At 51.1% G+C, this 26,024-nt stretch overlaps 15 non-coding genes across 15 annotated transcripts; all 15 read left to right on the top strand.

Annotated features, from left to right (window-relative positions):
* Positions 1–307: 307 nt before the first annotated feature.
* trnay-gua (transfer RNA tyrosine (anticodon GUA)) lies at positions 308–394 on the top strand. The gene is given in 2 exon segments: positions 308–344; positions 359–394. It is a non-coding gene; the product is annotated as a tRNA-Tyr (tRNA).
* Positions 395–1,879: 1,485 nt separating this feature from the next.
* Positions 1,880–1,966, top strand: trnay-gua (transfer RNA tyrosine (anticodon GUA)). The gene is given in 2 exon segments: positions 1,880–1,916; positions 1,931–1,966. It is a non-coding gene; the product is annotated as a tRNA-Tyr (tRNA).
* A 597-nt stretch (positions 1,967–2,563) lies between these two features.
* trnay-gua (transfer RNA tyrosine (anticodon GUA)) lies at positions 2,564–2,650 on the top strand. The gene is given in 2 exon segments: positions 2,564–2,600; positions 2,615–2,650. It is a non-coding gene; the product is annotated as a tRNA-Tyr (tRNA).
* A 1,283-nt stretch (positions 2,651–3,933) lies between these two features.
* trnay-gua (transfer RNA tyrosine (anticodon GUA)) lies at positions 3,934–4,020 on the top strand. Its single transcript is given in 2 exon segments — positions 3,934–3,970; positions 3,985–4,020. It is a non-coding gene; the product is annotated as a tRNA-Tyr (tRNA).
* A 599-nt stretch (positions 4,021–4,619) lies between these two features.
* Positions 4,620–4,706, top strand: trnay-gua (transfer RNA tyrosine (anticodon GUA)). Its single transcript is given in 2 exon segments — positions 4,620–4,656; positions 4,671–4,706. It is a non-coding gene; the product is annotated as a tRNA-Tyr (tRNA).
* Positions 4,707–5,303: 597 nt separating this feature from the next.
* Positions 5,304–5,390, top strand: trnay-gua (transfer RNA tyrosine (anticodon GUA)). Its single transcript is given in 2 exon segments — positions 5,304–5,340; positions 5,355–5,390. It is a non-coding gene; the product is annotated as a tRNA-Tyr (tRNA).
* A 597-nt stretch (positions 5,391–5,987) lies between these two features.
* trnay-gua (transfer RNA tyrosine (anticodon GUA)) lies at positions 5,988–6,074 on the top strand. The gene is given in 2 exon segments: positions 5,988–6,024; positions 6,039–6,074. It is a non-coding gene; the product is annotated as a tRNA-Tyr (tRNA).
* A 1,279-nt stretch (positions 6,075–7,353) lies between these two features.
* On the top strand, positions 7,354–7,440 carry trnay-gua (transfer RNA tyrosine (anticodon GUA)). Its single transcript is given in 2 exon segments — positions 7,354–7,390; positions 7,405–7,440. It is a non-coding gene; the product is annotated as a tRNA-Tyr (tRNA).
* A 1,962-nt stretch (positions 7,441–9,402) lies between these two features.
* On the top strand, positions 9,403–9,489 carry trnay-gua (transfer RNA tyrosine (anticodon GUA)). The gene is given in 2 exon segments: positions 9,403–9,439; positions 9,454–9,489. It is a non-coding gene; the product is annotated as a tRNA-Tyr (tRNA).
* A 3,332-nt stretch (positions 9,490–12,821) lies between these two features.
* Positions 12,822–12,908, top strand: trnay-gua (transfer RNA tyrosine (anticodon GUA)). The gene is given in 2 exon segments: positions 12,822–12,858; positions 12,873–12,908. It is a non-coding gene; the product is annotated as a tRNA-Tyr (tRNA).
* Positions 12,909–15,553: 2,645 nt separating this feature from the next.
* trnay-gua (transfer RNA tyrosine (anticodon GUA)) lies at positions 15,554–15,640 on the top strand. The gene is given in 2 exon segments: positions 15,554–15,590; positions 15,605–15,640. It is a non-coding gene; the product is annotated as a tRNA-Tyr (tRNA).
* Positions 15,641–18,968: 3,328 nt separating this feature from the next.
* Positions 18,969–19,055, top strand: trnay-gua (transfer RNA tyrosine (anticodon GUA)). Its single transcript is given in 2 exon segments — positions 18,969–19,005; positions 19,020–19,055. It is a non-coding gene; the product is annotated as a tRNA-Tyr (tRNA).
* A 1,280-nt stretch (positions 19,056–20,335) lies between these two features.
* trnay-gua (transfer RNA tyrosine (anticodon GUA)) lies at positions 20,336–20,422 on the top strand. The gene is given in 2 exon segments: positions 20,336–20,372; positions 20,387–20,422. It is a non-coding gene; the product is annotated as a tRNA-Tyr (tRNA).
* Positions 20,423–21,021: 599 nt separating this feature from the next.
* Positions 21,022–21,108, top strand: trnay-gua (transfer RNA tyrosine (anticodon GUA)). Its single transcript is given in 2 exon segments — positions 21,022–21,058; positions 21,073–21,108. It is a non-coding gene; the product is annotated as a tRNA-Tyr (tRNA).
* A 1,278-nt stretch (positions 21,109–22,386) lies between these two features.
* On the top strand, positions 22,387–22,473 carry trnay-gua (transfer RNA tyrosine (anticodon GUA)). Its single transcript is given in 2 exon segments — positions 22,387–22,423; positions 22,438–22,473. It is a non-coding gene; the product is annotated as a tRNA-Tyr (tRNA).
* The last annotated feature ends 3,551 nt before the right edge of the window (positions 22,474–26,024 follow it).

The raw sequence follows: 26,024 nt of genomic DNA, 5'->3' as shown, positions 1-26,024 counted from the left end.
TACACAGCCCAGCATGTGGGTGGGGGGGGGGACCTTCCAGAGTCTTGTAGTGGACTTGGTGTGCAAGAAAGCACACACTTCCCTGACCGGGAATCGAACCCGGCCGCAGCGGTGAGAGCGCCAAATCCTAGCCACTAGACCACCAGGGCCAACGTTTTCAGCTACGTCTGAAAGGAAGGAGATAGGATTAAGTTCAGGGGCTAGGGCAAGGCTTTTGCCGGATGTACTCGCTCTACAATCATAGGAGTGCATGAGACTCTGTCCTAAACGCACTTGTCAGTTTTCAGTCCGACCCCTTAGCATAGCACCTTCGATAGCTCAGTTGGTAGAGCGGAGGACTGTAGTTGTTAATAAGGTGATCCTTAGGTCGCTGGTTCAAATCCGGCTCGAAGGAGACTTTTCTTTTCCCTCGCGCCACTGCGGGATATCATGGCCAGGTGCCTGCCTGCAGATGCACTGGCATGCCAGAGTGCAATATGCTGAAGGCAGTGACGGATCATTTACATTGTTCCATTCAAATTTCTCAAACTTTATCTTGCCTCCCTAAAAGACTTGCAGACTTGAAAACATAAAGCCACGCTGGTGTGGGTGTGTGGAGGTGGTGAATGAGGCAGCAACGTGTCGTTTAGAAGTTTGGCAAAAAAGGAAGTAGCAGAAGGAGGACGCTTTACATTCCTTCAACCTACACAGCCCAGCATGTGGGTGGGGGGGGGGGGACCTTCCAGAGTCTTGTGGTGGACTTGGTGTGCAAGAAAGCACACACTTCCCTGACCGGGAATCGAACCCGGCCGCAGCGGTGAGAGCGCCGAATCCTAGCCACTAGACCACCAGGGCCAACGTTTTCAGCTACGTCTGAAAGGAAGGAGATAGGATTAAGTTCAGGGGCTAGGGCAAGGCTTTTGCCGGATGTACTCGCTCTACAATCATAGGAGTGCATGAGACTCTGTCCTAAACGCACTTGTCAGTTTTCAGTCCGACCCTTTAGCATACCACCTTCGATAGCTCAGTTGGTAGAGTGGAGGACTGTAGTTGTTATAAAGGTGATCCTTAGGTCACTGGTTCAAATCCAGCTCGAAGGAAACTTTTCTTTTCCCTCGTGCCACTGCGGGATATCATGGCCAGGTGCCTGCCTGCAGATGCACTGGCATGCCAGAGTGCAATATGCTGAAGGCAGTGACGGATCATTTACATTGTTCCATTCAAATTTCTCAAACTTTATCTTGCCTCCCTAAAAGACTTGCAGACTTGAAAACATAAAGCCACGCTGGTGTGGGTGTGTGGAGGTGGTGAATGAGGCAGGAACGTGTCGTTTAGAAGTTTGGCAAAAAAGGAAGTAGCAGAAGGAGGACGCTTTACATTCCTTCAACCTACACAGCCCAGCATGTGGGTGGGGGGGGGGACCTTCCAGAGTCTTGTAGTGGACTTGGTGTGCAAGAAAGCACACACTTCCCTGACCGGGAATCGAACCCGGCCGCAGCGGTGAGAGCGCCGAATCCTAGCCACTAGACCACCAGGGCCACCGTTTTCAGCTACGTCTGAAAGGAAGGAGATAGGATTAAGTTCAGGGGCTAGGGCAAGGCTTTTGCCGGATGTACGCGCTCTACAATCATAGGAGTGCATGAGACTCTGTCCTAAACGCACTTGTGAGTTTTCAGTCCGACCCCTTAGCATAGCACCTTCGATAGCTCAGTTGGTAATCCTAGCCACTAGACCACCAGGGCCACCGTTTTCAGCTACGTCTGAAAGGAAGGAGATAGGATTAAGTTCAGGGGCTAGGGCAAGGCTTTTGCCGGATGTACTCGCTCTACAATCATAGGAGTGCATGAGACTCTGTCCTAAACGCACTTGTCAGTTTTCAGTCCGACCCCTTAGCATAGCACCTTCGATAGCTCAGTTGGTAGAGCGGAGGACTGTAGTTGTTAATAAGGCGATCCTTAGGTCGCTGGTTCAAATCCGGCTCGAAGGAGACTTTTCTTTTCCCTCGCGCCACTGCGGGATATCATGGCCAGGTGCCTGCCTGCAGATGCACTGGCATGCCAGAGTGCAATATGCTGAAGGCAGTGACGGATCATTTACATTGTTCCATTCAAATTTCTCAAACTTTATCTTGCCTCCCTAAAAGACTTGCAGACTTGAAAACATAAAGCCACGCTGGTGTGGGTGTGTGGAGGTGGTGAATGAGGCAGCAACGTGTCGTTTAGAAGTTTGGCAAAAAAGGAAGTAGCAGAAGGAGGACGCTTTACATTCCTTCAACCTACACAGCCCAGCATGTGGGTGGGGGGGGGGGACCTTCCAGAGTCTTGTAGTGGACTTGGTGTGCAAGAAAGCACACACTTCCCTGACCGGGAATCGAACCCGGCCGCAGCGGTGAGAGCGCCGAATCCTAGCCACTAGACCACCAGGGCCACCGTTTTCAGCTACGTCTGAAAGGAAGGAGATAGGATTAAGTTCAGGGGCTAGGGCAAGGCTTTTGCCGGATGTACTCGCTCTACAATCATAGGAGTGCATGAGACTCTGTCCTAAACGCACTTGTCAGTTTTCAGTCCGACCCCTTAGCATAGCACCTTCGATAGCTCAGTTGGTAGAGCGGAGGACTGTAGTTGTTAATAAGGCGATCCTTAGGTCGCTGGTTCAAATCCGGCTCGAAGGAGACTTTTCTTTTCCCTCGCGCCACTGCGGGATATCATGGCCAGGTGCCTGCCTGCAGATGCACTGGCATGCCAGAGTGCAATATGCTGAAGGCAGTGACGGATCATTTACATTGTTCCATTCAAATTTCTCAAACTTTATCTTGCCTCCCTAAAAGACTTGCAGACTTGAAAACATAAAGCCACGCTGGTGTGGGTGTGTGGAGGTGGTGAATGAGGCAGCAACGTGTCGTTTAGAAGTTTGGCAAAAAAGGAAGTAGCAGAAGGAGGACGCTTTACATTCCTTCAACCTACACAGCCCAGCATGTGGGTGGGGGGGGGGGGGGACCTTCCAGAGTCTTGTAGTGGACTTGGTGTGCAAGAAAGCACACACTTCCCTGACCGGGAATCGAACCCGGCCGCAGCGGTGAGAGCGCCGAATCCTAGCCACTAGACCACCAGGGCCACCGTTTTCAGCTACGTCTGAAAGGAAGGAGATAGGATTAAGTTCAGGGACTAGGGCAAGGCTTTTGCCGGATGTACTCGCTCTACAATCATAGGAGTGCATGAGACTCTGTCCTAAACGCACTTGTCAGTTTTCAGTCCAACCCCTTAGCATAGCACCTTCGATAGCTCAGTTGGTAGAGCGGAGGACTGTAGTTGTTAACAAGGCGATCCTTAGGTTGCTGGTTCAAATCCGGCTTGAAGGAGACTTTTCTTTTCCCTCGCGCCACTGCGGGATATCATGGCCAGGTGCCTGCCTGCAGATGCACTGGCATGCCAGAGTGCAATATGCTGAAGGCAGTGACGGATCATTTACATTGTTCCATTCAAATTTCTCAAACTTTATCTTGCCTCCCTAAAAGACTTGCAGACTTGAAAACATAAAGCCACGCTGGTGTGGGTGTGTGGAGGTGGTGAATGAGGCAGCAACGTGTCGTTTAGAAGTTTGGCAAAAGAGGAAGTAGCAGAAGGAGGACGCTTTACATTCCTTCAACCTACACAGCCCAGCATGTGGGTGGGGGGGGGGACCTTCCAGAGTCTTGTAGTGGACTTGGTGTGCAAGAAAGCACACACTTCCCTGACCGGGAATCGAACCCGGCCGCAGCGGTGAGAGCGCCGAATCCTAGCCACTAGACCACCAGGGCCACCGTTTTCAGCTACGTCTGAAAGGAAGGAGATAGGATTAAGTTCAGGGGCTAGGGCAAGGCTTTTGCCGGATGTACTCGCTCTACAATCATAGGAGTGCATGAGACTCTGTCCTAAACGCACTTGTCAGTTTTCAGTCTGACCCCTTAGCATAGCACCTTCGATAGCTCAGTTGGTAGAGCGGAGGACTGTAGTTGTTAATAAGGCGATCCTTAGGTCGCTGGTTCAAATCCGGCTCGAAGGAGACTTTTCTTTTCCCTCGCGCCACTGCGGGATATCATGGCCAGGTGCCTGCCTGCAGATGCACTGGCATGCCAGAGTGCAATATGCTGAAGGCAGTGACGGATCATTTACATTGTTCCATTCAAATTTCTCAAACTTTATCTTGCCTCCCTAAAAGACTTGCAGACTTGAAAACATAAAGCCACGCTGGTGTGGGTGTGTGGAGGTGGTGAATGAGGCAGCAACGTGTCGTTTAGAAGTTTGGCAAAAAAGGAAGTAGCAGAAGGAGGACGCTTTACATTCCTTCAACCTACACAGCCCAGCATGTGGGTGGGGGGGGGGGGGACCTTCCAGAGTCTTGTGGTGGACTTGGTGTGCAAGAAAGCACACACTTCCCTGACCGGGAATCGAACCCGACCGCAGCGGTGAGAGCGCCGAATCCTAGCCACTAGACCACCAGGGCCACCGTTTTCAGCTACGTCTGAAAGGAAGGAGATAGGATTAAGTTCAGGGGCTAGGGCAAGGCTTTTGCCGGATGTACTCGCTCTACAATCATAGGAGTGCATGAGACTCTGTCCTAAACGCACTTGTCAGTTTTCAGTCCGACCCCTTAGCATAGCACCTTCGATAGCTCAGTTGGTAGAGTGGAGGACTGTAGTTGTTAATAAGGCGATCCTTAGGTCGCTGGTTCAAATCCGGCTCGAAGGAGACTTTTCTTTTCCCTCGCGCCACTGCGGGATATCATGGCCAGGTGCCTGCCTGCAGATGCACTGGCATGCCAGAGTGCAATATGCTGAAGGCAGTGACGGATCATTTACATTGTTCCATTCAAATTTCTCAAACTTTATCTTGCCTCCCTAAAAGACTTGCAGACTTGAAAACATAAAGCCACGCTGGTGTGGGTGTGTGGAGGTGGTGAATGAGGCAGCAACGTGTCGTTTAGAAGTTTGGCAAAAAAGGAAGTAGCAGAAGGAGGACGCTTTACATTCCTTCAACCTACACAGCCCAGCATGTGGGTGGGGGGGGGGGACCTTCCAGAGTCTTGTAGTGGACTTGGTGTGCAAGAAAGCACACACTTCCCTGACCGGGAATCGAACCCGACCGCAGCGGTGAGAGCGCCGAATCCTAGCCACTAGACCACCAGGGCCAACGTTTTCAGCTACGTCTGAAAGGAAGGAGATAGGATTAAGTTCAGGGGCTAGGGCAAGGCTTTTGCCGGATGTACTCGCTCTACAATCATAGGAGTGCATGAGACTCTGTCCTAAACGCACTTGTCAGTTTTCAGTCCGACCCCTTAGCATAGCACCTTCGATAGCTCAGTTGGTAGAGCGGAGGACTGTAGTTGTTAATAAGGCGATCCTTAGGTCGCTGGTTCAAATCCGGCTCGAAGGAGACTTTTCTTTTCCCTCGCGCCACTGCGGGATATCATGGCCAGGTGCCTGCCTGCAGATGCACTGGCATGCCAGAGTGCAATATGCTGAAGGCAGTGACGGATCATTTACATTGTTCCATTCAAATTTCTCAAACTTTATCTTGCCTCCCTAAAAGACTTGCAGACTTGAAAACATAAAGCCACGCTGGTGTGGGTGTGTGGAGGTGGTGAATGAGGCAGCAACGTGTCGTTTAGAAGTTTGGCAAAAAAGGAAGTAGCAGAAGGAGGACGCTTTACATTCCTTCAACCTACACAGCCCAGCATGTGGGTGGGGGGGGGGGACCTTCCAGAGTCTTGTAGTGGACTTGGTGTGCAAGAAAGCACACACTTCCCTGACCGGGAATCGAACCCGACCGCAGCGGTGAGAGCGCCGAATCCTAGCCACTAGACCACCAGGGCCAACGTTTTCAGCTACGTCTGAAAGGAAGGAGATAGGATTAAGTTCAGGGGCTAGGGCAAGGCTTTTGCCGGATGTACTCGCTCTACAATCATAGGAGTGCATGAGACTCTGTCCTAAACGCACTTGTCAGTTTTCAGTCCGACCCCTTAGCATAGCACCTTCGATAGCTCAGTTGGTAGAGCGGAGGACTGTAGTTGTTAATAAGGCGATCCTTAGGTCGCTGGTTCAAATCCGGCTCGAAGGAGACTTTTCTTTTCCCTCGCGCCACTGCGGGATATCATGGCCAGGTGCCTGCCTGCAGATGCACTGGCATGCCAGAGTGCAATATGCTGAAGGCAGTGACGGATCATTTACATTGTTCCATTCAAATTTCTCAAACTTTATCTTGCCTCCCTAAAAGACTTGCAGACTTGAAAACATAAAGCCACGCTGGTGTGGGTGTGTGGAGGTGGTGAATGAGGCAGCAACGTGTCGTTTAGAAGTTTGGCAAAAAAGGAAGTAGCAGAAGGAGGACGCTTTACATTCCTTCAACCTACACAGCCCAGCATGTGGGTGGGGGGGGGGGACCTTCCAGAGTCTTGTAGTGGACTTGGTGTGCAAGAAAGCACACACTTCCCTGACCGGGAATCGAACCCGGCCGCAGCGGTGAGAGCGCCGAATCCTAGCCACTAGACCACCAGGGCCACCGTTTTCAGCTACGTCTGAAAGGAAGGAGATAGGATTAAGTTCAGGGGCTAGGGCAAGGCTTTTGCCGGATGTACTCGCTCTACAATCATAGGAGTGCATGAGACTCTGTCCTAAACGCACTTGTCAGTTTTCAGTCCGACCCCTTAGCATAGCATCTTCGATAGCTCAGTTGGTAGAGCGGAGGACTGTAGTTGTTAATAAGGCGATCCTTAGGTCGCTGGTTCAAATCCGGCTCGAAGGAGACTTTTCTTTTCCCTCGCGCCACTGCCGGATATCATGGCCAGGTGCCTGCCTGCAGATGCACTGGCATGCCAGAGTGCAATATGCTGAAGGCAGTGACGGATCATTTACATTGTTCCATTCAAATTTCTCAAACTTTATCTTGCCTCCCTAAAAGACTTGCAGACTTGAAAACATAAAGCCACGCTGGTGTGGGTGTGTGGAGGTGGTGAATGAGGCAGCAACGTGTCATTTAGAAGTTTGGCAAAAAAGGAAGTAGCAGAAGGAGGACGCTTTACATTCCTTCAACCTACACAGCCCAGCATGTGGGTGGGGGGGGGACCTTCCAGAGTCTTGTAGTGGACTTGGTGTGCAAGAAAGCACACACTTCCCTGACCGGGAATCGAACCCGACCGCAGCGGTGAGAGCGCCGAATCCTAGCCACTAGACCACCAGGGCCACCGTTTTCAGCTACGTCTGAAAGGAAGGAGATAGGATTAAGTTCAGGGGCTAGGGCAAGGCTTTTGCCGGATGTACTCGCTCTACAATCATAGGAGTGCATGAGACTCTGTCCTAAACGCACTTGTCAGTTTTCAGTCCGACCCCTTAGCATAGCACCTTCGATAGCTCAGTTGGTAGAGTGGAGGACTGTAGTTGTTAATAAGGCGATCCTTAGGTCGCTGGTTCAAATCCGGCTCGAAGGAGACTTTTCTTTTCCCTCGCGCCACTGCGGGATATCATGGCCAGGTGCCTGCCTGCAGATGCACTGGCATGCCAGAGTGCAATATGCTGAAGGCAGTGACGGATCATTTACATTGTTCCATTCAAATTTCTCAAACTTTATCTTGCCTCCCTAAAAGACTTGCAGACTTGAAAACATAAAGCCACGCTGGTGTGGGTGTGTGGAGGTGGTGAATGAGGCAGCAACGTGTCGTTTAGAAGTTTGGCAAAAAAGGAAGTAGCAGAAGGAGGACGCTTTACATTCCTTCAACCTACACAGCCCAGCATGTGGGTGGGGGGGGGGGACCTTCCAGAGTCTTGTAGTGGACTTGGTGTGCAAGAAACCACACACTTCCCTGACCGGGAATCGAACCCGACCGCAGCGGTGAGAGCGCCGAATCCTAGCCACTAGACCACCAGGGCCAACGTTTTCAGCTACGTCTGAAAGGAAGGAGATAGGATTAAGTTCAGGGGCTAGGGCAAGGCTTTTGCCGGATGTACTCGCTCTACAATCATAGGAGTGCATGAGACTCTGTCCTAAACGCACTTGTCAGTTTTCAGTCCGACCCCTTAGCATAGCATCTTCGATAGCTCAGTTGGTAGAGCGGAGGACTGTAGTTGTTAATAAGGCGATCCTTAGGTCGCTGGTTCAAATCCGGCTCGAAGGAGACTTTTCTTTTCCCTCGCGCCACTGCCGGATATCATGGCCAGGTGCCTGCCTGCAGATGCACTGGCATGCCAGAGTGCAATATGCTGAAGGCAGTGACGGATCATTTACATTGTTCCATTCAAATTTCTCAAACTTTATCTTGCCTCCCTAAAAGACTTGCAGACTTGAAAACATAAAGCCACGCTGGTGTGGGTGTGTGGAGGTGGTGAATGAGGCAGCAACGTGTCGTTTAGAAGTTTGGCAAAAAAGGAAGTAGCAGAAGGAGGACGCTTTACATTCCTTCAACCTACACAGCCCAGCATGTGGGTGGGGGGGGGGACCTTCCAGAGTCTTGTAGTGGACTTGGTGTGCAAGAAAGCACACACTTCCCTGACCGGGAATCGAACCCGGCCGCAGCGGTGAGAGCGCCGAATCCTAGCCACTAGACCACCAGGGCCAACGTTTTCAGCTACGTCTGAAAGGAAGGAGATAGGATTAAGTTCAGGGGCTAGGGCAAGGCTTTTGCCAGATGTACTCGCTCTACAATCATAGGAGTGCATGAGACTCTGTCCTAAACGCACTTGTCAGTTTTCAGTCCGACCCCTTAGCATAGCACCTTCGATAGCTCAGTTGGTAGAGCGGAGGACTGTAGTTGTTAATAAGGCGATCATTAGGTTGCTGGTTCAAATCCGGCTTGAAGGAGACTTTTCTTTTCCCTCGCGCCACTGCGGGATATCATGGCCAGGTGCCTGCCTGCAGATGCACTGGCATGCCAGAGTGCAATATGCTGAAGGCAGTGACGGATCATTTACATTGTTCCATTCAAATTTCTCAAACTTTATCTTGCCTCCCTAAAAGACTTGCAGACTTGAAAACATAAAGCCACGCTGGTGTGGGTGTGTGGAGGTGGTGAATGAGGCAGCAACGTGTCATTTAGAAGTTTGGCAAAAAAGGAAGTAGCAGAAGGAGGACGCTTTACATTCCTTCAACCTACACAGCCCAGCATGTGGGTGGGGGGGGGACCTTCCAGAGTCTTGTAGTGGACTTGGTGTGCAAGAAAGCACACACTTCCCTGACCGGGAATCGAACCCGACCGCAGCGGTGAGAGCGCCGAATCCTAGCCACTAGACCACCAGGGCCACCGTTTTCAGCTACGTCTGAAAGGAAGGAGATAGGATTAAGTTCAGGGGCTAGGGCAAGGCTTTTGCCGGATGTACTCGCTCTACAATCATAGGAGTGCATGAGACTCTGTCCTAAACGCACTTGTCAGTTTTCAGTCCGACCCCTTAGCATAGCACCTTCGATAGCTCAGTTGGTAGAGTGGAGGACTGTAGTTGTTAATAAGGCGATCCTTAGGTCGCTGGTTCAAATCCGGCTCGAAGGAGACTTTTCTTTTCCCTCGCGCCACTGCGGGATATCATGGCCAGGTGCCTGCCTGCAGATGCACTGGCATGCCAGAGTGCAATATGCTGAAGGCAGTGACGGATCATTTACATTGTTCCATTCAAATTTCTCAAACTTTATCTTGCCTCCCTAAAAGACTTGCAGACTTGAAAACATAAAGCCACGCTGGTGTGGGTGTGTGGAGGTGGTGAATGAGGCAGCAACGTGTCGTTTAGAAGTTTGGCAAAAAAGGAAGTAGCAGAAGGAGGACGCTTTACATTCCTTCAACCTACACAGCCCAGCATGTGGGTGGGGGGGGGGGACCTTCCAGAGTCTTGTAGTGGACTTGGTGTGCAAGAAACCACACACTTCCCTGACCGGGAATCGAACCCGACCGCAGCGGTGAGAGCGCCGAATCCTAGCCACTAGACCACCAGGGCCAACGTTTTCAGCTACGTCTGAAAGGAAGGAGATAGGATTAAGTTCAGGGGCTAGGGCAAGGCTTTTGCCGGATGTACTCGCTCTACAATCATAGGAGTGCATGAGACTCTGTCCTAAACGCACTTGTCAGTTTTCAGTCCGACCCCTTAGCATAGCACCTTCGATAGCTCAGTTGGTAGAGCGGATGACTGTAGTTGTTAATAAGGCGATCCTTAGGTCGCTGGTTCAAATCCGGCTCGAAGGAGACTTTTCTTTTCCCTCGCGCCACTGCGGGATATCATGGCCAGGTGCCTGCCTGCAGATGCACTGGCATGCCAGAGTGCAATATGCTGAAGGCAGTGACGGATCATTTACATTGTTCCATTCAAATTTCTCAAACTTTATCTTGCCTCCCTAAAAGACTTGCAGACTTGAAAACATAAAGCCACGCTGGTGTGGGTGTGTGGAGGTGGTGAATGAGGCAGCAACGTGTCGTTTAGAAGTTTGGCAAAAAAGGAAGTAGCAGAAGGAGGACGCTTTACATTCCTTCAACCTACACAGCCCAGCATGTGGGTGGGGGGGGGGGACCTTCCAGAGTCTTGTAGTGGACTTGGTGTGCAAGAAAGCACACACTTCCCTGACCGGGAATCGAACCCGGCCGCAGCGGTGAGAGCGCCGAATCCTAGCCACTAGACCACCAGGGCCACCGTTTTCAGCTACGTCTGAAAGGAAGGAGATAGGATTAAGTTCAGGGGCTAGGGCAAGGCTTTTGCCGGATGTACTCGCTCTACAATCATAGGAGTGCATGAGACTCTGTCCTAAACGCACTTGTCAGTTTTCAGTCCGACCCCTTAGCATAGCATCTTCGATAGCTCAGTTGGTAGAGCGGAGGACTGTAGTTGTTAATAAGGCGATCCTTAAGTCGCTGGTTCAAATCCGGCTCGAAGGAGACTTTTCTTTTCCCTCGCGCCACTGCCGGATATCATGGCCAGGTGCCTGCCTGCAGATGCACTGGCATGCCAGAGTGCAATATGCTGAAGGCAGTGACGGATCATTTACATTGTTCCATTCAAATTTCTCAAACTTTATCTTGCCTCCCTAAAAGACTTGCAGACTTGAAAACATAAAGCCACGCTGGTGTGGGTGTGTGGAGGTGGTGAATGAGGCAGCAACGTGTCGTTTAGAAGTTTGGCAAAAAAGGAAGTAGCAGAAGGAGGACGCTTTACATTCCTTCAACCTACACAGCCCAGCATGTGGGTGGGGGGGGGGGACCTTCCAGAGTCTTGTAGTGGACTTGGTGTGCAAGAAACCACACACTTCCCTGACCGGGAATCGAACCCGACCGCAGCGGTGAGAGCGCCGAATCCTAGCCACTAGACCACCAGGGCCAACGTTTTCAGCTACGTCTGAAAGGAAGGAGATAGGATTAAGTTCAGGGGCTAGGGCAAGGCTTTTGCCGGATGTACTCGCTCTACAATCATAGGAGTGCATGAGACTCTGTCCTAAACGCACTTGTCAGTTTTCAGTCCGACCCCTTAGCATAGCATCTTCGATAGCTCAGTTGGTAGAGCGGAGGACTGTAGTTGTTAATAAGGCGATCCTTAGGTCGCTGGTTCAAATCCGGCTCGAAGGAGACTTTTCTTTTCCCTCGCGCCACTGCCGGATATCATGGCCAGGTGCCTGCCTGCAGATGCACTGGCATGCCAGAGTGCAATATGCTGAAGGCAGTGACGGATCATTTACATTGTTCCATTCAAATTTCTCAAACTTTATCTTGCCTCCCTAAAAGACTTGCAGACTTGAAAACATAAAGCCACGCTGGTGTGGGTGTGTGGAGGTGGTGAATGAGGCAGCAACGTGTCGTTTAGAAGTTTGGCAAAAAAGGAAGTAGCAGAAGGAGGACGCTTTACATTCCTTCAACCTACACAGCCCAGCATGTGGGTGGGGGGGGGGACCTTCCAGAGTCTTGTAGTGGACTTGGTGTGCAAGAAAGCACACACTTCCCTGACCGGGAATCGAACCCGGCCGCAGCGGTGAGAGCGCCGAATCCTAGCCACTAGACCACCAGGGCCACCATTTTCAGCTACGTCTGAAAGGAAGGAGATAGGATTAAGTTCAGGGGCTAGGGCAAGGCTTTTGCCGGATGTACTCGCTCTACAATCATAGGAGTGCATGAGACTCTGTCCTAAACGCACTTGTCAGTTTTCAGTCCGACCCCTTAGCATAGCATCTTCGATAGCTCAGTTGGTAGAGCGGAGGACTGTAGTTGTTAATAAGGCGATCCTTAAGTCGCTGGTTCAAATCCGGCTCGAAGGAGACTTTTCTTTTCCCTCGCGCCACTGCCGGATATCATGGCCAGGTGCCTGCCTGCAGATGCACTGGCATGCCAGAGTGCAATATGCTGAAGGCAGTGACGGATCATTTACATTGTTCCATTCAAATTTCTCAAACTTTATCTTGCCTCCCTAAAAGACTTGCAGACTTGAAAACATAAAGCCACGCTGGTGTGGGTGTGTGGAGGTGGTGAATGAGGCAGCAACGTGTCGTTTAGAAGTTTGGCAAAAAAGGAAGTAGCAGAAGGAGGACGCTTTACATTCCTTCAACCTACACAGCCCAGCATGTGGGTGGGGGGGGGGGACCTTCCAGAGTCTTGTAGTGGACTTGGTGTGCAAGAAAGCACACACTTCCCTGACCGGGAATCGAACCCGACCGCAGCGGTGAGAGCGCCGAATCCTAGCCACTAGACCACCAGGGCCAACGTTTTCAGCTACGTCTGAAAGGAAGGAGATAGGATTAAGTTCAGGGGCTAGGGCAAGGCTTTTGCCGGATGTACTCGCTCTACAATCATAGGAGTGCATGAGACTCTGTCCTAAACGCACTTGTCAGTTTTCAGTCCGACCCCTTAGCATAGCACCTTCGATAGCTCAGTTGGTAGAGCGGAGGACTGTAGTTGTTAATAAGGCGATCCTTAGGTCGCTGGTTCAAATCCGGCTCGAAGGAGACTTTTCTTTTCCCTCGCGCCACTGCGGGATATCATGGCCAGGTGCCTGCCTGCAGATGCACTGGCATGCCAGAGTGCAATATGCTGAAGGCAGTGACGGATCATTTACATTGTTCCATTCAAATTTCTCAAACTTTATCTTGCCTCCCTAAAAGACTTGCAGACTTGAAAACATAAAGCCACGCTGGTGTGGGTGTGTGGAGGTGGTGAATGAGGCAGCAACGTGTCGTTTAGAAGTTTGGCAAAAAAGGAAGTAGCAGAAGGAGGACGCTTTACATTCCTTCAACCTACACAGCCCAGCATGTGGGTGGGGGGGGGGACCTTCCAGAGTCTTGTAGTGGACTTGGTGTGCAAGAAAGCACACACTTCCCTGACCGGGAATCGAACCCGGCCGCAGCGGTGAGAGCGCCGAATCCTAGCCACTAGACCACCAGGGCCACCGTTTTCAGCTACGTCTGAAAGGAAGGAGATAGGATTAAGTTCAGGGGCTAGGGCAAGGCTTTTGCCGGATGTACTCGCTCTACAATCATAGGAGTGCATGAGACTCTGTCCTAAACGCACTTGTCAGTTTTCAGTCCGACCCCTTAGCATAGCATCTTCGATAGCTCAGTTGGTAGAGCGGAGGACTGTAGTTGTTAATAAGGCGATCCTTAGGTCGCTGGTTCAAATCCGGCTCGAAGGAGACTTTTCTTTTCCCTCGCGCCACTGCCGGATATCATGGCCAGGTGCCTGCCTGCAGATGCACTGGCATGCCAGAGTGCAATATGCTGAAGGCAGTGACGGATCATTTACATTGTTCCATTCAAATTTCTCAAACTTTATCTTGCCTCCCTAAAAGACTTGCAGACTTGAAAACATAAAGCCACGCTGGTGTGGGTGTGTGGAGGTGGTGAATGAGGCAGCAACGTGTCGTTTAGAAGTTTGGCAAAAAAGGAAGTAGCAGAAGGAGGACGCTTTACATTCCTTCAACCTACACAGCCCAGCATGTGGGTGGGGGGGGGGACCTTCCAGAGTCTTGTAGTGGACTTGGTGTGCAAGAAAGCACACACTTCCCTGACCGGGAATCGAACCCGGCCGCAGCGGTGAGAGCGCCGAATCCTAGCCACTAGACCACCAGGGCCAACGTTTTCAGCTACGTCTGAAAGGAAGGAGATAGGATTAAGTTCAGGGGCTAGGGCAAGGCTTTTGCCAGATGTACTCGCTCTACAATCATAGGAGTGCATGAGACTCTGTCCTAAACGCACTTGTCAGTTTTCAGTCCGACCTCTTAGCATAGCACCTTCGATAGCTCAGTTGGTAGAGCGGAGGACTGTAGTTGTTAATAAGGCGATCATTAGGTTGCTGGTTCAAATCCGGCTTGAAGGAGACTTTTCTTTTCCCTCGCGCCACTGCGGGATATCATGGCCAGGTGCCTGCCTGCAGATGCACTGGCATGCCAGAGTGCAATATGCTGAAGGCAGTGACGGATCATTTACATTGTTCCATTCAAATTTCTCAAACTTTATCTTGCCTCCCTAAAAGACTTGCAGACTTGAAAACATAAAGCCACGCTGGTGTGGGTGTGTGGAGGTGGTGAATGAGGCAGCAACGTGTCATTTAGAAGTTTGGCAAAAAAGGAAGTAGCAGAAGGAGGACGCTTTACATTCCTTCAACCTACACAGCCCAGCATGTGGGTGGGGGGGGGACCTTCCAGAGTCTTGTAGTGGACTTGGTGTGCAAGAAAGCACACACTTCCCTGACCGGGAATCGAACCCGGCCGCAGCGGTGAGAGCGCCGAATCCTAGCCACTAGACCACCAGGGCCAACGTTTTCAGCTACGTCTGAAAGGAAGGAGATAGGATTAAGTTCAGGGGCTAGGGCAAGGCTTTTGCCGGATGTACTCGCTCTACAATCATAGGAGTGCATGAGACTCTGTCCTAAACGCACTTGTCAGTTTTCAGTCCGACCCCTTAGCATAGCACCTTCGATAGCTCAGTTGGTAGAGCGGAGGACTGTAGTTGTTAATAAGGTGATCCTTAGGTTGCTGGTTCAAATCCGGCTTGAAGGAGACTTTTCTTTTCCCTCGCGCCACTGCGGGATATCATGGCCAGGTGCCTGCCTGCAGATGCACTGGCATGCCAGAGTGCAATATGCTGAAGGCAGTGACGGATCATTTACATTGTTCCATTCAAATTTCTCAAACTTTATCTTGCCTCCCTAAAAGACTTGCAGACTTGAAAACATAAAGCCACGCTGGTGTGGGTGTGTGGAGGTGGTGAATGAGGCAGCAACGTGTCGTTTAGAAGTTTGGCAAAAAAGGAAGTAGCAGAAGGAGGACGCTTTACATTCCTTCAACCTACACAGCCCAGCATGTGGGTGGGGGGGGGGGACCTTCCAGAGTCTTGTAGTGGACTTGGTGTGCAAGAAAGCACACACTTCCCTGACCGGGAATCGAACCCGACCGCAGCGGTGAGAGCGCCGAATCCTAGCCACTAGACCACCAGGGCCAACGTTTTCAGCTACGTCTGAAAGGAAGGAGATAGGATTAAGTTCAGGGGCTAGGGCAAGGCTTTTGCCGGATGTACTCGCTCTACAATCATAGGAGTGCATGAGACTCTGTCCTAAACGCACTTGTCAGTTTTCAGTCCGACCCCTTAGCATAGCACCTTCGATAGCTCAGTTGGTAGAGCGGAGGACTGTAGTTGTTAATAAGGCGATCCTTAGGTCGCTGGTTCAAATCCGGCTCGAAGGAGACTTTTCTTTTCCCTCGCGCCACTGCGGGATATCATGGCCAGGTGCCTGCCTGCAGATGCACTGGCATGCCAGAGTGCAATATGCTGAAGGCAGTGACGGATCATTTACATTGTTCCATTCAAATTTCTCAAACTTTATCTTGCCTCCCTAAAAGACTTGCAGACTTGAAAACATAAAGCCACGCTGGTGTGGGTGTGTGGAGGTGGTGAATGAGGCAGCAACGTGTCGTTTAGAAGTTTGGCAAAAAAGGAAGTAGCAGAAGGAGGACGCTTTACATTCCTTCAACCTACACAGCCCAGCATGTGGGTGGGGGGGGGGGACCTTCCAGAGTCTTGTAGTGGACTTGGTGTGCAAGAAAGCACACACTTCCCTGACCGGGAATCGAACCCGGCCGCAGCGGTGAGAGCGCCGAATCCTAGCCACTAGACCACCAGGGCCACCGTTTTCAGCTACGTCTGAAAGGAAGGAGATAGGATTAAGTTCAGGGGCTAGGGCAAGGCTTTTGCCGGATGTACTCGCTCTACAATCATAGGAGTGCATGAGACTCTGTCCTAAACGCACTTGTCAGTTTTCAGTCCGACCCCTTAGCATAGCATCTTCGATAGCTCAGTTGGTAGAGCGGAGGACTGTAGTTGTTAATAAGGCGATCCTTAGGTCGCTGGTTCAAATCCGGCTCGAAGGAGACTTTTCTTTTCCCTCGCGCCACTGCCGGATATCATGGCCAGGTGCCTGCCTGCAGATGCACTGGCATGCCAGAGTGCAATATGCTGAAGGCAGTGACGGATCATTTACATTGTTCCATTCAAATTTCTCAAACTTTATCTTGCCTCCCTAAAAGACTTGCAGACTTGAAAACATAAAGCCACGCTGGTGTGGGTGTGTGGAGGTGGTGAATGAGGCAGCAACGTGTCGTTTAGAAGTTTGGCAAAAAAGGAAGTAGCAGAAGGAGGACGCTTTACATTCCTTCAACCTACACAGCCCAGCATGTGGGTGGGGGGGGGGGACCTTCCAGAGTCTTGTAGTGGACTTGGTGTGCAAGAAAGCACACACTTCCCTGACCGGGAATCGAACCCGGCCGCAGCGGTGAGAGCGCCGAATCCTAGCCACTAGACCACCAGGGCCACCGTTTTCAGCTACGTCTGAAAGGAAGGAGATAGGATTAAGTTCAGGGGCTAGGGCAAGGCTTTTGCCGGATGTACTCGCTCTACAATCATAGGAGTGCATGAGACTCTGTCCTAAACGCACTTGTCAGTTTTCAGTCCGACCCCTTAGCATAGCATCTTCGATAGCTCAGTTGGTAGAGCGGAGGACTGTAGTTGTTAATAAGGCGATCCTTAGGTCGCTGGTTCAAATCCGGCTCGAAGGAGACTTTTCTTTTCCCTCGCGCCACTGCCGGATATCATGGCCAGGTGCCTGCCTGCAGATGCACTGGCATGCCAGAGTGCAATATGCTGAAGGCAGTGACGGATCATTTACATTGTTCCATTCAAATTTCTCAAACTTTATCTTGCCTCCCTAAAAGACTTGCAGACTTGAAAACATAAAGCCACGCTGGTGTGGGTGTGTGGAGGTGGTGAATGAGGCAGCAACGTGTCGTTTAGAAGTTTGGCAAAAAAGGAAGTAGCAGAAGGAGGACGCTTTACATTCCTTCAACCTACACAGCCCAGCATGTGGGTGGGGGGGGGGACCTTCCAGAGTCTTGTAGTGGACTTGGTGTGCAAGAAAGCACACACTTCCCTGACCGGGAATCGAACCCGGCCGCAGCGGTGAGAGCGCCGAATCCTAGCCACTAGACCACCAGGGCCAACGTTTTCAGCTACGTCTGAAAGGAAGGAGATAGGATTAAGTTCAGGGGCTAGGGCAAGGCTTTTGCCAGATGTACTCGCTCTACAATCATAGGAGTGCATGAGACTCTGTCCTAAACGCACTTGTCAGTTTTCAGTCCGACCCCTTAGCATAGCACCTTCGATAGCTCAGTTGGTAGAGCGGAGGACTGTAGTTGTTAATAAGGCGATCATTAGGTTGCTGGTTCAAATCCGGCTTGAAGGAGACTTTTCTTTTCCCTCGCGCCACTGCGGGATATCATGGCCAGGTGCCTGCCTGCAGATGCACTGGCATGCCAGAGTGCAATATGCTGAAGGCAGTGACGGATCATTTACATTGTTCCATTCAAATTTCTCAAACTTTATCTTGCCTCCCTAAAAGACTTGCAGACTTGAAAACATAAAGCCACGCTGGTGTGGGTGTGTGGAGGTGGTGAATGAGGCAGCAACGTGTCATTTAGAAGTTTGGCAAAAAAGGAAGTAGCAGAAGGAGGACGCTTTACATTCCTTCAACCTACACAGCCCAGCATGTGGGTGGGGGGGGGACCTTCCAGAGTCTTGTAGTGGACTTGGTGTGCAAGAAAGCACACACTTCCCTGACCGGGAATCGAACCCGGCCGCAGCGGTGAGAGCGCCGAATCCTAGCCACTAGACCACCAGGGCCAACGTTTTCAGCTACGTCTGAAAGGAAGGAGATAGGATTAAGTTCAGGGGCTAGGGCAAGGCTTTTGCCAGATGTACTCGCTCTACAATCATAGGAGTGCATGAGACTCTGTCCTAAACGCACTTGTCAGTTTTCAGTCCGACCCCTTAGCATAGCACCTTCGATAGCTCAGTTGGTAGAGCGGAGGACTGTAGTTGTTAATAAGGCGATCATTAGGTTGCTGGTTCAAATCCGGCTTGAAGGAGACTTTTCTTTTCCCTCGCGCCACTGCGGGATATCATGGCCAGGTGCCTGCCTGCAGATGCACTGGCATGCCAGAGTGCAATATGCTGAAGGCAGTGACGGATCATTTACATTGTTCCATTCAAATTTCTCAAACTTTATCTTGCCTCCCTAAAAGACTTGCAGACTTGAAAACATAAAGCCACGCTGGTGTGGGTGTGTGGAGGTGGTGAATGAGGCAGCAACGTGTCATTTAGAAGTTTGGCAAAAAAGGAAGTAGCAGAAGGAGGACGCTTTACATTCCTTCAACCTACACAGCCCAGCATGTGGGTGGGGGGGGGACCTTCCAGAGTCTTGTAGTGGACTTGGTGTGCAAGAAAGCACACACTTCCCTGACCGGGAATCGAACCCGGCCGCAGCGGTGAGAGCGCCGAATCCTAGCCACTAGACCACCAGGGCCAACGTTTTCAGCTACGTCTGAAAGGAAGGAGATAGGATTAAGTTCAGGGGCTAGGGCAAGGCTTTTGCCGGATGTACTCGCTCTACAATCATAGGAGTGCATGAGACTCTGTCCTAAACGCACTTGTCAGTTTTCAGTCCGACCCCTTAGCATAGCACCTTCGATAGCTCAGTTGGTAGAGCGGAGGACTGTAGTTGTTAATAAGGCGATCCTTAGGTCGCTGGTTCAAATCCGGCTCGAAGGAGACTTTTCTTTTCCCTCGCGCCACTGCGGGATATCATGGCCAGGTGCCTGCCTGCAGATGCACTGGCATGCCAGAGTGCAATATGCTGAAGGCAGTGACGGATCATTTACATTGTTCCATTCAAATTTCTCAAACTTTATCTTGCCTCCCTAAAAGACTTGCAGACTTGAAAACATAAAGCCACGCTGGTGTGGGTGTGTGGAGGTGGTGAATGAGGCAGGAACGTGTCGTTTAGAAGTTTGGCAAAAAAGGAAGTAGCAGAAGGAGGACGCTTTACATTCCTTCAACCTACACAGCCCAGCATGTGGGTGGGGGGGGGGACCTTCCAGAGTCTTGTAGTGGACTTGGTGTGCAAGGAAGCACACACTTCCCTGACCGGGAATCGAACCCTGCCGCAGCGGTGAGAGCGCCGAATCCTAGCCACTAGACCACCAGGGCCACCGTTTTCAGCTACGTCTGAAAGGAAGGAGATAGGATTAAGTTCAGGGACTAGGGCAAGGCTTTTGCCGGATGTACTCGCTCTACAATCATAGGAGTGCATGAGACTCTGTCCTAAACACACTTGTCAGTTTTCAGTCCGACCCCTTAGCATAGCACCTTCGATAGCTCAGTTGGTAGAGCGGAGGACTGTAGTTGTTAACAAGGCGATCCTTAGGTTGCTGGTTCAAATCCGGCTTGAAGGAGACTTTTCTTTTCCCTCGCGCCACTGCGGGATATCATGGCCAGGTGCCTGCCTGCAGATGCACTGGCATGCCAGAGTGCAATATGCTGAAGGCAGTGACGGATCATTTACATTGTTCCATTCAAATTTCTCAAACTTTATCTTGCCTCCCTAAAAGACTTGCAGACTTGAAAACATAAAGCCACGCTGGTGTGGGTGTGTGGAGGTGGTGAATGAGGCAGCAACGTGTCGTTTAGAAGTTTGGCAAAAGAGGAAGTAGCAGAAGGAGGACGCTTTACATTCCTTCAACCTACACAGCCCAGCATGTGGGTGGGGGGGGGGGACCTTCCAGAGTCTTGTAGTGGACTTGGTGTGCAAGAAAGCACACACTTCCCTGACCGGGAATCAAACCCGGCCGCAGCGGTGAGAGCGCCGAATCCTAGCCACTAGACCACCAGGGCCACCGTTCTCAGCTACGTCTGAAAGGAAGGAGATAGGATTAAGTTCAGGGGCTAGGGCAAGGCTTTTGCCGGATGTACTCGCTCTACAGTCATAGGAGTGCATGAGACTCTGTCCTAAACGCACTTGTCAGTTTTCATTCCGACCCCTTAGCATAGCACCTTCGATAGCTCAGTTGGTAGAGTGGAGGACTGTAGTTGTTATAAAGGCGATCCTTAGGTCGCTGGTTCAAATCCAGCTCGAAGGAAACTTTTCTTTTCCCTCGCGCCACTGCGGGATATCATGGCCAGGTGCCTGCCTGCAGATGCACTGGCATGCCAGAGTGCAATATGCTGAAGGCAGTGACGGATCATTTACATTGTTCCATTCAAATTTCTCAAACTTTATCTTGCCTCCCTAAAAGACTTGCAGACTTGAAAACATAAAGCCACGCTGGTGTGGGTGTGTGGAGGTGGTGAATGAGGCAGCAACGTGTCGTTTAGAAGTTTGGCAAAAAAGGAAGTAGCAGAAGGAGGACGCTTTACATTCCTTCAACCTACACAGCCCAGCATGTGGGTTGGGGGGGGGGGGACCTTCCAGAGTCTTGTAGTGGACTTGGTGTGCAAGAAAGCACACACTTCCCTGACCGGGAATCGAACCCGGCCGCAGCGGTGAGAGCGCCGAATCCTAGCCACTAGACCACCAGGGCCACCGTTCTCAGCTACGTCTGAAAGGAAGGAGATAGGATTAAGTTCAGGGGCTAGGGCAAGGCTTTTGCCGGATGTACTCGCTCTACAGTCATAGGAGTGCATGAGACTCTGTCCTAAACGCACTTGTCAGTTTTCATTCCGACCCCTTAGCATAGCACCTTCGATAGCTCAGTTGGTAGAGCGGAGGACTGTAGTTGTTAATAAGGCGATCCTTAGGTCGCTGGTTCAAATCCGGCTCGAAGGAGACTTTTCTTTTCCCTCGCGCCACTGCGGGATATCATGGCCAGGTGCCTGCCTGCAGATGCACTGGCATGCCAGAGTGCAATATGCTGAAGGCAGTGACGGATCATTTACATTGTTCCATTCAAATTTCTCAAACTTTATCTTGCCTCCCTAAAAGACTTGCAGACTTGAAAACATAAAGCCACGCTGGTGTGGGTGTGTGGAGGTGGTGAATGAGGCAGGAACGTGTCGTTTAGAAGTTTGGCAAAAAAGGAAGTAGCAGAAGGAGGACGCTTTACATTCCTTCAACCTACACAGCCCAGCATGTGGGTGGGGGGGGGGACCTTCCAGAGTCTTGTAGTGGACTTGGTGTGCAAGGAAGCACACACTTCCCTGACCGGGAATCGAACCCTGCCGCAGCGGTGAGAGCGCCGAATCCTAGCCACTAGACCACCAGGGCCACCGTTTTCAGCTACGTCTGAAAGGAAGGAGATAGGATTAAGTTCAGGGGCTAGGGCAAGGCTTTTGCCGGATGTACTCGCTCTACAATCATAGGAGTGCATGAGACTCTGTCCTAAACGCACTTGTCAGTTTTCAGTCCGACCCTTTAGCATAGCACCTTCGATAGCTCAGTTGGTAGAGTGGAGGACAGTAGTTGTTAATAAGGCGATCCTTAGGTCGCTGGTTCAAATCCGGCTCGAAGGAAACTTTTCTTTTCCCTCGCGCCACTGCGGGATATCATGGCCAGGTGCCTGCCTGCAGATGCACTGGCATGCCAGAGTGCAATATGCTGAAGGCAGTGACGGATCATTTACATTGTTCCATTCAAATTTCTCAAACTTTATCTTGCCTCCCTAAAAGACTTGCAGACTTGAAAACATAAAGCCACGCTGGTGTGGGTGTGTGGAGGTGGTGAATGAGGCAGCAACGTGTCATTTAGAAGTTTGGCAAAAAAGGAAGTAGCAGAAGGAGGACGCTTTACATTCCTTCAACCTACACAGCCCAGCATGTGGGTGGGGGGGGGACCTTCCAGAGTCTTGTAGTGGACTTGGTGTGCAAGAAAGCACACACTTCCCTGACCGGGAATCGAACCCGGCCGCAGCGGTGAGAGCGCCGAATCCTAGCCACTAGACCACCAGGGCCAACGTTTTCAGCTACGTCTGAAAGGAAGGAGATAGGATTAAGTTCAGGGGCTAGGGCAAGGCTTTTGCCGGAGGTACTCGCTCTACAATCATAGGAGTGCATGAGACTCTGTTCTAAACGCACTTGTCAGTTTTCAGTCCGACCCCTTAGCATAGCACCTTCGATAGCTCAGTTGGTAGAGCGGAGGACTGTAGTTGTTAATAAGGCGATCCTTAGGTCGCTGGTTCAAATCCGGCTCGAAGGAGACTTTTCTTTTCCCTCGCGCCACTGCGGGATATCATGGCCAGGTGCCTGCCTGCAGATGCACTGGCATGCCAGAGTGCAATATGCTGAAGGCAGTGACGGATCATTTACATTGTTCCATTCAAATTTCTCAAACTTTATCTTGCCTCCCTAAAAGACTTGCAGACTTGAAAACATAAAGCCACGCTGGTGTGGGTGTGTGGAGGTGGTGAATGAGGCAGCAACGTGTCGTTTAGAAGTTTGGCAAAAAAGGAAGTAGCAGAAGGAGGACGCTTTACATTCCTTCAACCTACACAGTCCAGCATGTGGGTGGGGGGGGGGGACCTTCCAGAGTCTTGTAGTGGACTTGGTGTGCAAGAAAGCACACACTTCCCTGACCGGGAATCGAACCCGGCCGCAGCGGTGAGAGCGCCGAATCCTAGCCACTAGACCACCAGGGCCACCGTTTTCAGCTACGTCTGAAAGGAAGGAGATAGGATTAAGTTCAGGGGCTAGGGCAAGGCTTTTGCCGGATGTACTCGCTCTACAATCATAGGAGTGCATGAGACTCTGTCCTAAACGCACTTGTCAGTTTTCAGTCCAACCCCTTAGCATAGCACCTTCGATAGCTCAGTTGGTAGAGCGGAGGACTGTAGTTGTTAACAAAGCGATCCTTAGGTTGCTGGTTCAAATCCGGCTTGAAGGAGACTTTTCTTTTCCCTCGCGCCACTGCGGGATATCATGGCCAGGTGCCTGCCTGCAGATGCACTGGCATGCCAGAGTGCAATATGCTGAAGGCAGTGACGGATCATTTACATTGTTCCATTCAAATTTCTCAAACTTTATCTTGCCTCCCTAAAAGACTTGCAGACTTGAAAACATAAAGCCACGCTGGTGTGGGTGTGTGGAGGTGGTGAATGAGGCAGCAACGTGTCGTTTAGAAGTTTGGCAAAAAAGGAAGTAGCAGAAGGAGGACGCTTTACATTCCTTCAACCTACACAGCCCAGCATGTGGGTGGGGGGGGGGACCTTCCAGAGTCTTGTAGTGGACTTGGTGTGCAAGAAAGCACACACTTCCCTGACCGGGAATCGAACCCGGCCGCAGCGGTGAGAGCGCCGAATCCTAGCCACTAGACCACCAGGGCCACCGTTTTCAGCTACGTCTGAAAGGAAGGAGATAGGATTAAGTTCAGGGACTAGGGCAAGGCTTTTGCCGGATGTACTCGCTCTACAATCATAGGAGTGCATGAGACTCTGTCCTAAACACACTTGTCAGTTTTCAGTCCGACCCCTTAGCATAGCACCTTCGATAGCTCAGTTGGTAGAGCGGAGGACTGTAGTTGTTAACAAGGCGATCCTTAGGTTGCTGGTTCAAATCCGGCTTGAAGGAGACTTTTCTTTTCCCTCGCGCCACTGCGGGATATCATGGCCAGGTGCCTGCCTGCAGATGCACTGGCATGCCAGAGTGCAATATGCTGAAGGCAGTGACGGATCATTTACATTGTTCCATTCAAATTTCTCAAACTTTATCTTGCCTCCCTAAAAGACTTGCAGACTTGAAAACATAAAGCCACGCTGGTGTGGGTGTGTGGAGGTGGTGAATGAGGCAGCAACGTGTCGTTTAGAAGTTTGGCAAAAGAGGAAGTAGCAGAAGGAGGACGCTTTACATTCCTTCAACCTACACAGCCCAGCATGTGGGTGGGGGGGGGGGACCTTCCAGAGTCTTGTAGTGGACTTGGTGTGCAAGAAAGCACACACTTCCCTGACCGGGAATCGAACCCGGCCGCAGCGGTGAGAGCGCCGAATCCTAGCCACTAGACCACCAGGGCCACCGTTCTCAGCTACGTCTGAAAGGAAGGAGATAGGATTAAGTTCAGGGGCTAGGGCAAGGCTTTTGCCGGATGTACTCGCTCTACAGTCATAGGAGTGCATGAGACTCTGTCCTAAACGCACTTGTCAGTTTTCATTCCGACCCCTTAGCATAGCACCTTTGATAGCTCAGTTGGTAGAGCGGAGGACTGTAGTTGTTAATAAGGCGATCCTTAGGTCGCTGGTTCAAATCCGGCTCGAAGGAGACTTTTCTTTTCCCTCGCGCCACTGCGGGATATCATGGCCAGGTGCCTGCCTGCAGATGCACTGGCATGCCAGAGTGCAATATGCTGAAGGCAGTGACGGATCATTTACATTGTTCCATTCAAATTTCTCAAACTTTATCTTGCCTCCCTAAAAGACTTGCAGACTTGAAAACATAAAGCCACGCTGGTGTGGGTGTGTGGAGGTGGTGAATGAGGCAGGAACGTGTCGTTTAGAAGTTTGGCAAAAAAGGAAGTAGCAGAAGGAGGACGCTTTACATTCCTTCAACCTACACAGCCCAGCATGTGGGTGGGGGGGGGGACCTTCCAGAGTCTTGTAGTGGACTTGGTGTGCAAGGAAGCACACACTTCCCTGACCGGGAATCGAACCCTGCCGCAGCGGTGAGAGCGCCGAATCCTAGCCACTAGACCACCAGGGCCACCGTTTTCAGCTACGTCTGAAAGGAAGGAGATAGGATTAAGTTCAGGGGCTAGGGCAAGGCTTTTGCCGGATGTACTCGCTCTACAATCATAGGAGTGCATGAGACTCTGTCCTAAACGCACTTGTCAGTTTTCAGTCCGACCCTTTAGCATAGCACCTTTGATAGCTCAGTTGGTAGAGCGGAGGACTGTAGTTGTTATAAAGGCGATCCTTAGGTCGCTGGTTCAAATCCAGCTCGAAGGAAACTTTTCTTTTCCCTCGCGCCACTGCGGGATATCATGGCCAGGTGCCTGCCTGCAGATGCACTGGCATGCCAGAGTGCAATATGCTGAAGGCAGTGACGGATCATTTACATTGTTCCATTCAAATTTCTCAAACTTTATCTTGCCTCCCTAAAAGACTTGCAGACTTGAAAACATAAAGCCACGCTGGTGTGGGTGTGTGGAGGTGGTGAATGAGGCAGCAACGTGTCATTTAGAAGTTTGGCAAAAAAGGAAGTAGCAGAAGGAGGACGCTTTACATTCCTTCAACCTACACAGCCCAGCATGTGGGTGGGGGGGGGACCTTCCAGAGTCTTGTAGTGGACTTGGTGTGCAAGAAAGCACACACTTCCCTGACCGGGAATCGAACCCGGCCGCAGCGGTGAGAGCGCCGAATCCTAGCCACTAGACCACCAGGGCCAACGTTTTCAGCTACGTCTGAAAGGAAGGAGATAGGATTAAGTTCAGGGGCTAGGGCAAGGCTTTTGCCGGATGTACTCGCTCTACAATCATAGGAGTGCATGAGACTCTGTCCTAAACGCACTTGTCAGTTTTCAGTCCGACCCCTTAGCATAGCACCTTCGATAGCTCAGTTGGTAGAGCGGAGTACTGTAGTTGTTAATAAGGCGATCCTTAGGTCGCTGGTTCAAATCCGGCTCGAAGGAGACTTTTCTTTTCCCTCGCGCCACTGCGGGATATCATGGCCAGGTGCCTGCCTGCAGATGCACTGGCATGCCAGAGTGCAATATGCTGAAGGCAGTGACGGATCATTTACATTGTTCCATTCAAATTTCTCAAAC

The sequence above is a fragment of the Hoplias malabaricus genome, chromosome 8 (genome assembly GCF_029633855.1).
Source record: "Hoplias malabaricus isolate fHopMal1 chromosome 8, fHopMal1.hap1, whole genome shotgun sequence".
Lineage (NCBI taxonomy): Eukaryota > Metazoa > Chordata > Actinopteri > Characiformes > Erythrinidae > Hoplias > Hoplias malabaricus.
Note: the sequence above shows the minus strand (reverse complement) of the source record. Positions and strands in the feature narration are given on the sequence as shown.